We start from the raw sequence: 10,368 nt of genomic DNA, 5'->3' as shown, positions 1-10,368 counted from the left end.
CTTTGTTATAAAGCAGAAACTAACACACCATTGTAAAGCAATTATACTCCAATAATAATGTTAAAAAAATAAAAATAATAATATTAAAAAAAGAATACTACACTGTGATCAAGTACAGTTTATCTTAGAAACACAAGAATTGTTTAACATTTCAAAAGCAGTCAATGTAGTTCACCATATTAATAAACAAAAAATAAGACTGTGTGCTCATCCTAGTGGATGCAGAAATTGATTTTGGACAAAATCCATTATTCATCCCTGATTTTAGGGGAAAAAAAACCCAAAACTCTCAACAAACTAGGAGTCAAAGAGAACTCCCTTAACCTGGTAAAAGTCATCTGTGAAAAATCTACATAATGAAAGGTGAGAAACTGAAAAGTTTCCCCTAAGGACAAGAACAGGACAGGGATTTTCATTCTCATCACTTCTCTTCAACTTTTTATTGGAAGTGAAATAAGTCAGCCAGAGAAAGACAAATACTGTATGATGTCACTTATATGTAGAATCTGAAAAACTCAAACTCATAGAAATAGAAATTTGTGGTTGCCAGAGACAAGGGATGGAGGGTGGGGGAACTGGGAGTGGGGGATGAAGGGTGGGTGAACTGGGTGGAGGTCGTCAAAAGGCACAGACCTCCAGTTGTAAGATAAATAAGTTCTAGGGATGTAATGTACATGATGACCATTGTTAACAACGCTGTCTTGTATACTTGAAAGTTGCTAAAAGAGTAAATCTTAAAAAGTTCTCATCACAAGGAAAAAGTTCTCACAGTTCTCACCTATGTGAGGTGATGTTAACTAATTGTAGTAATCATTTCACAATATACACATGTATCAAATCACTATTTTGCACACTTTAAACTTATGTCATATGTCAATTACATCTCAATAAAACTGGAAAAATTAAATAAATAAAAATAACAAAGATATATAAAATAAAATAATATGCCACAGGCTCAGAAAGCAGTGCCCAAGGAGAACTGATGGTAGCAAATTTGGAATAAAAAACAAAGAAACATTGTATTAAAGTTTCTAGCCAGTGCAGTGAGGCAAGAAAATGAAATAAAGTCACTCAAATTAGAAAGGAAAAAATAAAGCTATTTTTATTTATATGATTTTCTAAGTAGAAAATTCAATGGAATCTACAAAAAAGCTACTAGAACTAATAAGTAAGAGTAGCAAGGTTGCCAGCTTAATATAAAAAAGTAATTGTATTTCTATACACAAGCAAGGAGCAGCTGGAAACTGAAATTTAAAAATCAATACCATTACTATTGCATCAAAAATAATGGAATATTTAAGAATAAATCTGACAAAAGATTTGAAAAATCTATACCCTGAAAAGTACAAGACACAGAAATTAAAGAAGACCAAAATAAAAGGAGAGATACATCAACCTCATGGATCAGAAGAATCAATATTGGTACTATGTAAGTTGTTCCCAAATTGACCAATCAGATTCCATGCAATCCCAATCAAAATTACAATAGACATTTTTGTATAAATTGACAAATTGGTTTTAAAAATCATCTGGAAATTCAGAGGGCCTAAAGTAGTTAAAATGATTATGAAAATGGATGAAGCTGAAGGACTAGCCCTACCTGATTTCTGACTTATTAGTATTCGAGATAGTGTGGTATTGGAGTAAAAATAGACAAATACATCATTGGAACAGAAGAGACAGGCCCGCCCGTAAACGGAAAATAGATTTTCAACAGAGGTGAGAGACAACTCGGTGGAGAAAAGACAGTCTTTTCAACAAATGGTGCTGGAACACCTGGATGTCCATATGCAAAAGTGTTTACTTTGACCCATACCTTTTTCATATACAAAACTCAACTCAAAATGGATCCTACACATAAATTAAAAAAAACTATAAACTTCTAGAAGACAGGAGAAAATCTTTGTGACCATGGAGACAGACAAAGATTTCTTAAATTTGATACCAAAAGCACAATCATAAATGGCAAAATTGATAAATGGGATTTCATCAAAATTAAAAGTGTTTACTCTCTGAAGGACACTGTTAAGAATAACAAAACTAACATGTAGAAAATGGGGGGAAATATTTGCAAATCACATATCTGATAAAGGACTTGTATCCAGAAATATAAAGAGCTCTCAAATGTTAATCATAAGAAAATGAAAAGTGCACTTAAATATGGGCAAAAGATTTGAAAAGATATTTCACCAAAGAAGATTTACTAATGGCTATTGACCACATTAAAAAAATTAAACATCAACATCATTTCTCATCAGAGAAATGCAAACTAATACCACAATGAGGTATCACTACATCCTCATTAGAAGGTTAGCATTATTAAGAATGGCCATACCAAGTGTTGGCAAGGATGTGGAGGATGTAGAAGTGTTAAGTGATACAACCACTTTGGAAAACAGTTTGGATATTTCATGAAAAGTTAATCATACACACCTTATGATCCAACCATTCTACACTTAGTTACCTAAGAGAATTGAAAGTATGTATCCATACAAAGACTTTCCATGAATGTTCATAGCAACTTTATTTAAAAGAGCCAAAAACTAGAAACAACCAAAATGTATATCAATAGGTGAATGAATAATCAAACTATAGTATATCCGTACAACGGAAGAGTACTCAGCAATAATAAGGAGTAAGCTATTGCCATCCACAACAACATTAGTGAAGTTCAAAATAATCATGCTAAGTGAAAGAAGTCACACATAATTCCATTTATATGAAATTTACATAAAATTCTAAGACATTCTAACCAATGTATAGTGAAAAAAGCAGATAAGTGGTTGCCTGGGTTTATGAAGGTGTGGGTGGTGGGAAGGGGCACATAGGAGAAAGTACGATGGGGTAAAAGAAACTTTGGGGAGTGATCATATGTTCATTATCTTCATTGTGGTGATGGTTTCCTGGGTGTATTCACATATCAAAACTTATCAAATTGTACATTTTAACTCTGTGCAGTTTATTGCTGTCAATTACACCTCAATGAAGCTGTTTTTTAAAAGTTTTAGCATATCAGGAGGCATTTCAGGCACATCCCTTGAGTAATATGAGACAGACAGATGAATAGTTAGATGCAGACAATAGATAGATAGGTGATAGATAGATAGATAGATAATTGATAGATGATGATGATGGTGATGATAGATGATAGATAGATAAGTAGATGATAAGTAGAACAAAATAATAAATTATATTTTAAAGTGCTATTAAATGGTAGGAAATAACAATGATCAAAAATAAATTATATTTTAAAGTGCTATTAAATGGTAGGAAATAACAATGATCAGTGTTTGGAAAGGAATCTTGAATTCTTAGGCAATCCCTGAAGATTGAAAAAGAAAACACGAAGACAAGTTTGGTGACTGCTTGGAGACCCCATACCGAAGAACAACTTATCAGAGGAAGCTTTGACTCCAGAGGTGCTCAGAAGGGCTTCAGAGAGCAATAGTTGATCTGAGCCAATCCTCTCTTTCTGAGGGAGCTGCAAATTCCTCCAGATCCTCCTCATTGCCCTACAAGAGGGCAAAGGTGAGTTCCATGAACTTCACATCTATGTCAGGCCATAAGACGCATCCGTGCCAGCCCAGACCTACCAAACATGGAGACCAAGAATGCAACTGAAATTCAGACACCTCTGAAGCAAATTGCAGCTGAGGGGCCTGGGAGAAAGAGAGGGAAAAATACAGAAGAGTGGATATCATTTAAGAGTACATACTTACGAGACTTGAGATCAGATCCTCCCTGCTCTGCCACTTTCCTGATAGATAACTTGGGCAAGTTACTTAAGCTTTTTGGGTCTTACTTCTTCCTTCTGCTAAATGAGGTCAATAATAATTACTTTCTATTAAACTTGTCTGGAGGACTAAAATAAATGATTCATGCGAAGCTTTTAGCATAGTGTCTAGCATTAGTTTAAGTGTGCATTTAAGTGTACACTAGTTTGAGTTACACTTAAAAACTATTGGTGAGCTCTTTACTTCTGGAGGAATCTGGATCCAATTCTAATCTTGGCCCAAGAGAGACTGCTCCAGACAGTTCTGACATGAAGTTGTCCACTGATCAGCTGTGGGTCCCTCTACCCATTGGTGCACATGGGCTGTGGAACCTGGGACAATCACCTTAATAACACTATTTATGAATTAATGTTTATGTCTATAGAACTTCACCCAGCACCTGCCCATCCTCCACGTGCCCCAAGTTGTTGTGAGAACAAATGAAATACACAGAAAATCTGGCCCAGAGTAAATGCTCAGTAGTTGAGGAAGCAGGCTGATAGGCCCTAACTAATCTGAAGCGATAATAAGCTAAGAAGTGACAGACTGGACACTTTAGTGCCAAATTCTGAGCTCTTTCTACAATACAAGTGTCTCTTAGCACCTACTGCAGAAGCTGATGTGTCAGGGAACATTGCATGGCAGTTAATATCTGAAAAATGGCCTCCAAGATGCACTCTGTGGAGTTGCTTCACCCCACTCTGCAGTTTTTAAGGGATTTGTGCCAAAACACAAACAAAGGCTGATGTGTGAATCTTGGCCGCCAGTGCAATTTTTCCCAATATCTTTTCCTAAACATGTCTATACAACTCTTTTCTAAAATTTTTGTTGTATGTCCTTAAAATGAAAGTTCCTAGAGTTCAGAGCTGCTATCTGTTTAATCTATGCACTTCATTTTCTCATACACAACTACATGCACGCACACACACATTGACACATGCTGCCACATTACACAGTGCTAGCACATCGGGGCTATAAAATAAATGTTGTTGACTTCCTTCTACCTCTACAGATTGGACTTTTATCCTTTCTTTACTAGGTAAAAGGAAAAAGAACAGTGCAATAAGAATAAATTCCAGATTGAGTGATTATATAGGGTGGGCAGTAGATCAGAGCTGGAGACTGTGTGCATGGTATTGAAAAGCTCAGGCTTGGCTGGGGTGGGAGCCCCACTGTAGCATTTGCTTGATGACCTTGGCACAATTAACTCGAAGTCTCAGATGCCTCATCTACCTATAAGTCAGGAATAATAACAAAACGCCTCACAGTGTTGTGGTGAGAATTAAATCAGGTAATTCCTGGAGCAAACATTACAATTCCTGGAAGGTGATAACTGCCTAGTAAATCTTAGTTGCTATCTATCTATCATCATCATCATCATCATCACTAATTAAGGTATTATTATTCAGAACCCACAGAAACAATAAGAAGAGAAAAAATGAAAACATAAACGATGGGATTCAGAAAATCCCTTTGGATCAAAACAGTAGGTGCATTGGTAGATAGCTTTTTGATTTGTTTCACTCATCAACTGTGCCAGGCAATGCCTTACATTCCACAGACGCTAGTGAATAAGACCGACATGGTCCCTGTCCATTCATGCACTGAATCCTCAAAAATATAGTCCTATAAATTACGTGAACTCACTTGGCAGATAAGAAAACTGAGGACTGAAGTAGCTGGAACTTAAAGGTCGACATTGGAACCTAAGATTCATTCATTCATTCAACAAATATTTCTTGAGAGCCTTCTGCGTGTTAGGTGCTTTGCTAAGCACTGGGTGTACAGAAATGAATCTCACAGATAAAAGTGCTTCTTTTCATGTAGTTTACTTTCTAGCTGTGAGGACTAGATAGTATCAAATATGTAAAACATAGTATATCAGATCATGACAAGTATTACATGATATAGTAAATCAGAAAGTGGAGGTGGGAAGTTTAGGTGCAATATTAATAAGGTTTTCTGGGAAAGTCTTCCCAAGTAGGTGATATTTGAGGAAAGACAGAAAGGATGGAGAAACTAAGGAATGACATATTTGATGAGGGTCCATCTAGGGCCTTCCAGAAGCCTTTGATCAGCTCAGGGCTTTCACAACAGACTCCTTGACCTCCTTATTCCTCAGGCTGTAGATGACAGGGTTCAATATTGGGGTCACCACTGTGTAGAGCACGGACACCACTTGGTCTGCCTCCGATGACTGGCCTGAATTATCTTACAGGTACATAAAGATGAGGGTCCCAAAGAAGAGAGCAACAGCAGTGAGGTGGGAGGCGCAGGTAGAGAAGGTCTTGGCCTGGCCCCAGGCAGAGCAGACCTGCATGATGGCCATGATGACAAACAGGTAGGAAACCAAGATGACCAATATACAAGCAGGCATGACAAAAACTGCAAACACAATAATCCCCACCTCCTGGGTGTAGCTTTCCCCACAAGCGAGTTTTAACAGAGGGGGTTGGTCACAGAAAATAAAGTTGATCTCATTGTTTCCACAAAAGAAGAGAGTGAAGGCAGTTACCGTTCAAATAAAGGCGCTGGAAAAACCAGCAACATAAGCCCCAGCTACCAAACCCAAGCGGGCCTTCTCGGTCATGGTGGCGACATAAAGCAGCGGTTGGCACACGGCCACGTAGCGGTCACAGGCCATGACCGCCAAGAGGTAGCAGTCAATGGAAGAAAAGAAGGTGAAGAAGAAGAGCTGGGCGGCACAGCACGCTTTGGAGATGACTCTGCCGCGTTCCAGCAGCACTGTCAGCATCTGGGGGATGATGGCGGAGGACTAGCTGATGTCCACGAAGGAAAGGTGGCTGAGGAAGAAGTATGGGGGTGTGGAGACGGCAATCTTTGCGGGTCAGGAAGATCGTTCCCGAGTTCCCCAGAAGAGTGAGTATATAGAAACCCAAAAAGACAGAAAGAGAGGAGAACAGTGCAAAAAAAGAACAGTGCAATAAGAATAAATTCCAGATTGAGTGATTATATAGGGTGGGCAGTAGATCATAGCTGGAGACTGTGTGCATGGTAATGAAAAGCTCAGGCTTGGCTGGGGTGGGAGCCCCACTGTAGCATTTGCTTGATGACCTTGGCACAATTAACTCGAAGTCTCAGATGACTCATCTACCTATAAGTCAGGAATAATAACAAAACATCCCTCGGGATGTTCAGAGAACACAGTAAGGAAGAACTCTGTCACTACGGTGTAATTCCTCCCAGCCTTCCATTCAGCGGTTGACCTGTGAAAGCTGAGACGAAAGCGCCCGATAACCGGATCCCTGAAGACAAGTTCAATTCATTTTATATTTTTAACCAATAATTTCATTATGACAATTTAATAAGGATACTTAACTTGTTTTACCATGGAAACCAAACACAATTTCTCCCACAATTTAGTCAGGGTACCCTTAGGCAAAAGTGTATCTAGTCTCCCTCAATATCTTGTTTTTGCCTACTCTCCCCTTTTTCTTATTTTGTGGTATTCATCCTCCTCAGGAACTTAAGGCTCTTAGGTTTTCTGTTCTTTTGTTTTCTCTTATTTACTTATTTAGAAACCAACACAACATTGTAAAGCAATTATACTACAATAAAAATTTTAAAACAAAATAGAAAACAAAAGATTGAGTCATTTTAAAATAAAAGACTTTAAACTGAGTGTCTGATAGGTAGGCATTCGACTTCAACAAACTTCGCAGCCTAATGTGGAAATGGACGAATATAGAGCTCAACACAATATAAGATAAAAAGTGATGAATGCTTCCATTATACTAAGAATGGAGAGCAAGTGATTCTCTAACTTATGTCAGCTCTTGTATTTGCAACTCTGTCCCGAATTAACTGTTTGATCTTCCACAAGGCACTTAACCTCTCTGAACCTCAATTTCCTCTTCTGCCAAAAGGGGATCATAATATCTGTCCTGCTTATAAGATAAGGTTAATGCATAGATTAAAACAGATGCAAAAGTGCATTGGAAAGCTAAAAGCACTCTACGTATATATGGTGACTATTTAAAGTTTTAAATGAACATTTTAAGGAAGGGTAATTTATATTCTATGAACAAAAAAAGCACAAACCAAAAAAAAATCCATTAGCAATCAGCAATGGGCTCTGCTTACAGGAATATTTCTATTTTCAGTCTAACAACATGCATATTTAACAAATAGCTGTTATCCTAGTTCGAGTTGGCTGGCTTATGAAGGGTTTTCTGTTTGTTTTTTGGTTTTTGTAAGTACTCGCATTAACCTTGGAATCAAGAGAGCGAACATAAGCTCCTTTTAGCCCCTCACAAAGCTCCGTAAGCATTGTTTGGCTGTTCTCATAGTCCTTAATAAAAGCAGCAGTTTGATAATAAACAGCACCCAAATCTGAAAGCAGAAGTATTTCCGCAGTCTGGTGTTGTCTAAGCACTGTTGGAGGAATCTGGGTTAATGGAGTTGAAGGTTCTTAACAGAGTTCTAGAAAAGAGCTGTAAAGGAGGGCTTTGGTCATATTTGATTACCTGATACGCCAGCAGCCAGGCCAATACTAAGCTGACCCATTAGAAATAATAACAAAGAAGAGAAATTAAATTCGGAAGCATTAGCGGGACACGAACCATCCTCACCTGAATTCCACTTCACTAGTGTCTTCTTCCCTTGTTTAGTGTTTCCTCTGCCAGTGACCTGCCGATCCAGAGGAGACCTAGGCCGTAGCTCACTCACAGTAGATGTGTGACCCTGGGCAAGTCACTTTTCTTCTCTGAACTTCAATTACGTTGTCTTTGCTCCCTTTAAATAAACAACAATGCAGCGTGAGTCCACAATCATAGCAACTTGGTTGATAGGGGGTTGCTTCCAGAACCACTATGTCTTCTCACTTCATAGAGTTCCTCTCACCCTTGACAGAACAATACAGCCCTGATGTTAGAATTGCCCAGAACTTTTTGCAGACTCAGCCCAAGAGAGCAGGGCTTGTGGACCAGCCTCTCTCCCTGAGTTTCTGATCCTGCACTAGACCTTCCTGGTGGTGCTTTTTGTATTCTCTGTCCCAGCATCATGCCATAATTGGTTCCTGAGTTAAGTCTCCAGGGAAAGACAATTTATCTTCCTAACAAGGTGTCTAATATCTTTGAAGATTTCTCTTTAATTTCAAACTCTCAAAGCCCCATCCTACATCCTGCCACCAGGGTCTGATGAGGCTGGTTCCTAGTCTTGCCTCATTCCTATTTTGTACCAAAAGGAATATATTCCTTGGAAGATTTCCTAAGTTCTTCCTATAGGGTAAAAAGTATATCGAGTCTCATATGCAATGTTGGGGCTTTGTGGCCACAGTACCTAGAGGCTTTTCAATTAGCCCTTCCATCTTAAATAAAAGTCTTTAACTGTCTGCTTAGCATTTAATCAGAAAGAGGCATTAAACTGTCTCCTTAGACCTGACAGCCCGTTCTCTCAGTAGTCCCTGTCAATTCGTTGTGTTCTCTCCACCTTCTGGCAGATTCCAAGAGAACAAATAACTCTGCAGTATACTACTCTTATTCAAACAGACCCTATATTGTCTTTTTCAATCAGTAGGAAACTTTTAAACTAATCCCAAGCTTTCTAACTACTAGCTTAATTTTTCCCACCACATTTTTCCCGTAACACAATTGACACAGGAACTATTTATTAACCATCCCCCTTTTAGAGGATCTATACATTTTCAGCTGGGATTTTAATAAACAGACCAACCATCATTAAAGGGATCAAACATTTCTTATGAAAATTATAATATGCATGTTAAAGCATCCTGTCTTCTAGAATAAATATCATGTCTTCGAAGGTCTAAATGTTTTACTTTATTATAAGTGATCTTAAACTTAATATTCTTTGGCTGCCTTCACCCTGAATTTCCATGTTTCGCTTATCTGCTTCTTCTGATTTAAAATTCTGTTACTGGAATTCCAGGTGTGACACATCATTTTTGGCTGGCTGAGTTTGGAATCATCCTCTGTTTGTGAGATACTGTCACCACCTTTATGCCCTCCCATGATGGTTTATATCATTCATACTCCTGGGATCTTGTTTTTCTGGTAATCCAAGGGACAGGTAGAAAAGGAGTTTGAGTTCTAAGAATAGCGATCAGAGGGAAAACTGAAAATGACGAGTAGGTGGGGCCTGTTCCCTCCCAGTACCTTGGATTTGATTGAGGTACCTACAGTCAGAGAAGTGAAGAGCAAGACCCAGTGGACTCCTGGGAAGCTTTGGATGCAGGCTGAGCTGTTGCAGAGCCCAGGGACCCAGTGCAGACTAGGATTCCCTCCTGCCCACTCCTGCATGGAACACAGCAATGCTCTGCCTCCCCAAGGTCAAAAGCTTTAAGAACATAAAGAGTTGACGTCTATGATACAGATTCTGCAAATACCATTATGGGCAGAGGAAATGGTAGAAATCACTAAGTGGATTCTGAGGCAAAGGATGTGACAGATGGAACATGTGGGGAAGAAGAAAGAACAGGACATATTTCTGGTGGTGACAGCAACTGACAGACATATTATTGTGAGCACGTAGAGATTCACGTGAGGCGTCCCTGGAAACTACTACAGGAGTTTGAAGAACACTTTGAGCAGGGTCAGCTTTATAACTGGACTAT

The 10,368-nt window shown here is 38.6% G+C and overlaps 1 pseudogene across 1 annotated transcript; it reads right to left on the bottom strand.

The window, feature by feature from the left end:
• Positions 1-5,847: 5,847 nt before the first annotated feature.
• Positions 5,848-6,787, bottom strand: LOC309826142 (olfactory receptor 9Q2-like; annotated as a pseudogene). The gene has a single exon. The product of its transcript is annotated as an olfactory receptor 9Q2-like (transcript).
• Between the last annotated feature and the right edge of the window lie 3,581 nt (positions 6,788-10,368).

Source organism: Grampus griseus, assembly GCF_964374135.1.
Source record: "Grampus griseus genome assembly, chromosome: 8".
Lineage (NCBI taxonomy): Eukaryota > Metazoa > Chordata > Mammalia > Artiodactyla > Delphinidae > Grampus > Grampus griseus.
The sequence above is the reverse complement of the archived record's forward strand: the minus strand, read 5'-3'. Positions and strand labels throughout refer to the sequence as shown.